This window comes from Mus caroli, chromosome 10 (genome assembly GCF_900094665.2).
Source record: "Mus caroli chromosome 10, CAROLI_EIJ_v1.1, whole genome shotgun sequence".
Classification (NCBI taxonomy): Eukaryota; Metazoa; Chordata; class Mammalia; order Rodentia; family Muridae; genus Mus; species Mus caroli.
In genome coordinates this window covers 100,154,332-100,158,616 of record NC_034579.1, presented here as the reverse complement: position 1 = coordinate 100,158,616, position 4,285 = coordinate 100,154,332, and the positions used below count along the sequence as shown (strand labels likewise).

Here is a 4,285-nt window from a genome sequence, read left to right as displayed (position 1 = left end):
AGGGCCAGCTTTATCCTGCTGCAGAGGTGAGGTGTAGGGCCTGTTCTTTCGAGTGGGGCAACGAATGAGGCACAGCCAGTTCCCTCACTCTTATGACCCCAGGTCAGTTTTCTTGCTTGCCATCAGTGGCAAGGGATGAGTAAAGGGAGGAGGGCATCGCTTCCTCTTCTGTGCCACATCAGAGCAGACAATAGGCAGGGCCTGGTCTCCTGCACTCAAGCCCTAGGAATCAGCTCTACTGTGTTTCTCAGACAGTCGTAGGGCCCATTCTCTCGAGGACTGCAGCTGGCTATGAGCAGGGTCAGGTCTTCTACTCTCGTGCCCCCAGGGACAGCTCTCCCATGATGCCCAGGTGAGGGGCGGGGCCAGTTCTGTCCAGTCCTTAGAAGTCAACAAGTCCCCAGATGGCATTCAGACCCCAGGGATATCTGCCTGGCCTTTGGTCTCCTCCTGCTGCAGGGCCACAAATCCACTGTAGCACAGTCCAGGACCCCACCATGGTCCCAGGTGACATCACTAGCTATTCATATTAGGCTGTTCCTCATCACGCTCAGGTCTTCAGTTCTGCCTCTCTGTGCCCAGATCCTTTGGTTTCTCTTTCTCTTCCATTTCTCCAACACTTCCTTGCTCTTCACAGTGGTCCCTGGGGTATCTGAGTGTCTGGGGTCACCTCAGGAGCTTTCTCAAGAAAGCTTATGGCCTACTTGTGCAGGGCACAAGGCAGGGTGGGGCTTGCCCACTCCCTCTTCCCCATCTCTGTACACCAGCGTCAGGGTCATCTTAGGAAGGTGGTTTTTTTTAGGGAATATTAGGCTACTAATCATTCTGTTGTTCACAGTTCAGAACGCTGAGTGTAGACATAGCCTCTCTCCTCTCTGCCTCCTGCTGGGGCTCACGCACACCTCTGCAGTGCCCCTAAGAGCAGGCAAAAGATGTTATTAAAACTAATGTCAGAGAGAAACTGCATAGATTAATATTGTCCAAGCTTCATACCATATAGATATCAAATATATGCTTTAATTTCTTCTTGTCCACAGTATTTCTACTGAACGAGGCACCCACCCACTTTCATTTTCAATGTAAACTAAACCACTTAGATCTCCCTACGTTTCCTCACATTTAAATTCCATTTCAGCTGGGATCTTTGTGCTATCTCTGAAGCCCTGACACTACTGCTCAACATTTCTGTAACACAAGAGCCCCTCTTGTTTTGGAAAAGTGACCCAACCCTTCAGCTTATAGTTTAATTTTATGCACGTCCACCTGAGCAGCAAAACACATGGAGTGCACATACAAGCAGGAAGATTATGCTTCTGCTCAGCAATGCTTGCCCCTCTCACAACGTTATAGCAAAGGATGCTTATTTTCCTCTAAATCACTTGCTACCAGGACTCTAAGACCATCTCTTAGGATTATAGATAGTTTCATGTCACTCAGAATTCTCTCTTTGGGATTATGGAACATAGATAGTCCAATTCTTCAGGAATTATCCCTCCAGAAGGGTTAAAATGAACCCTTGAAGGTTTTACTAGCTTGATTAAAATATTCATAACTTTTATTGGCCTTCACGGCTACATTAATGAGAATTCTTTTCTCAGTGGCAAACTGTTACTCGGAGGGAGACGAAAACAAATAGAAAACTGGGATGCTAAAAATGTCTGGAAATGATTGGAGATCACCCTCCTCAAGGTGTTTTTCTCAAATGGGGATCTCTCTGCACAACCATAAAGTGAATGCAGAGGTCCTAGCTCAGGTCCATACGGGGTCCATGACTGTCACTTCGGTCTCTGTGATTCCCTATGACCTGTGCTTAGTTGATGCTGTGCGTTCTGTACTTGTGGTGGGCTGGACCTCTCAAATGCCTTCCAATTCCAATTATCCATCCCAATACTCCACTTTTCCCCCACCCCAACTGCCTGATCCTCACCTGACCCCAGTCCACCTGCAAAATCTTTCCAGGGATCTGTGCGTTCCCTCATCTAATCCTCCTTGTTAGTTAGCCTCTCCAGGTCTGTAGAGTTTGACATGGTTATCCTTTACTGAGCAGCTATTGACCCCTTATAATCATGTGACTATTTCCTGGAATAGATTATATCACTCAGAATGATCTTTTTTCTATTTCCATCTATCTGACTGCAAGTTTCATATTTAAAAAAATAGCTGTAATTCCATTATTTAAATGTTTACCACATTTTAAAAAAATCCATTCTTTGGTTAAGGGACATCTAGGTTATTTCCAGTCTGGCTATTATGAACAAAGCTACTATGAATATAGTTGCTTTTTATAATTCTTTGAGAAATAGTTAAAGGTTTATAAGGTTGTGATACATATGTGTGTGTGTGTGTGTGAGAAAGAAAGAAAGAGAGAGAGAGAGAGAGAGAGAGAGAGAGAGAGAGAGAAAGAGATTTATCTGTATGTACACCTGCGTGCCAGAAGAGGGCATTAGATCCCCGGATAGAATCTTACGTGGTTTGCTGAGAACTGAACTCAGGACCTCTGAAAGAGCAGGTAGTGATCATAATCACTGAGTCACCTCTCCAGCCCAATTCTTTTGAGAATTTTATAGAGATAATTTGACCATACTCACCTTCCCTCCTGCACTCCTTCTGAATATCCTCCTCCTCCTCCCTACCTACTTAACTTTATGTTCCTGTTCTCTCTCTGTCTGTCTGTCTCTGTCTCTTCCTGTATGTCTCTATTTCTGTCTGTCTGTCTGTCTGTCTGTCTGTCTGTCTGTCTGTCTTTCCTCTCCATTCAGTCCAATTTGTGCTGACAGACTACTTTTGGGTCTGGAGTCTGCCTTAACATACCAAGTGTCACAACATTAAAGACAACTGACTGTCCCTTTTCTAGCTGCTACCAAATGCAAATAGATCCTCAGTTGATGACAGCAATTCACACCCATCTCCTCCCCTCCTTCCTGGGTGAATTGGTTAATTTTGTCAGTTTGACACAAGCTAGGGTCATCTGGAAAAACGTAACCATAATTGAGAAAAAATCCTCCATAATATTTGCCAGTTATCAAGTCCGTGGTGGAGGGTGGGTGGGGGGATTTTCTTCATTAGTGATTGAGGAGAGCCTAGTCCATTATGAGTGGAGCCAGTACTGGGCTGGTAGTCCTGGGTTTATAGAAAAAGTTGCCTGAGCAAGATATGGTGAGGGGCAAGCTAGTAAGAACCAGTCCTCTACAGTGTTTGCTTCTAGGTTTCTGCCCTGTTTGAGTTATTGGACTTTTAAATGTGAGTTATCTGGAGAGCCATATACCCTCTACCCAGCCTTCCCACTCCCCACCCTGTTAAATCCACCCACTTCTGTTTTCTATATTGTCATTGCTATGAAGGGCTTAACAGAGGACAATTTCAAAAATTAAAGTTTACAATGTCATTAAATATTCGACTTCACTTTTAGAAGTTTGAAAACGATTTTAGCCCACAAATCTCAGCATATTTCCTAAATATGTTTTGCTGAATCCCAGTAAATCTCAGCATGCATTTGATTTCAGCTCACCTTGTGCCTTGTACCTGCTTCACAGATAAGTGCTTTCAACAAACACTTCTGCTCATAGAGTTCTCAGTATGTTTGGGAAACTAGGCATGTAAGAGTCACGGGACTCTTGGTTCCGATGCTTTCCTCTAGTTAGGCATTTTGCTTTTGTCAAAGCTACGCAAAGGCCTGATTGGCATGGCTAACAGTGCGTACAGCCCAGGTAATTTATTAATAACTTTAGGCTCTCTCTCTCTCTTCTTTATCTTTATTAGTCAAGTCCATTGCTGAATGAAAATTAGAAAGTGGGAAACACTGACTGGCAGATCGCTGCATCTTTCTCCATTATTCTCCTTGTTCCACCACTTTCTTAGGGATTTTACACTCAGCATCAAGTTTCTTCCCTTTTCCATGTGGCGGCATGAAACAGGTTTTCACAGGCTTCATTCTTTTTACTCTGCCTTCTCTGTATTTTCCATCATCATTATATTTCCACAGTGTATCACATAGTTCAGAAAATCTCGGAATCAATGTATCATTGTTTAAGGCATTCTAGATGTCACTCAGAAAGTACTTTAACTAGAATGTAATATCAAGAAACACATAAGGTATATTTAAAAGCTGCACTTTCACATGGCTTAAGCATCGATTATCTCATTCTCCAAAGAAATTAAAGTATAGTTGTCTTTTGAAATAGTACTAATATTGCATGCATGCTTAAAATCACATCATGTCTTTCGAAGTAGTCCGATTGCAAAGGTTTAGCTATAGTGAGAAGATTTTTGGAGGGCGGGGTTGTTT

The 4,285-nt window shown here is 43.2% G+C and overlaps 1 pseudogene; it reads right to left on the bottom strand.

Moving 5' to 3' along the window:
- Positions 1 to 804: 804 nt before the first annotated feature.
- Positions 805 to 926, bottom strand: LOC115032232 (annotated as a pseudogene).
- Between the last annotated feature and the right edge of the window lie 3,359 nt (positions 927 to 4,285).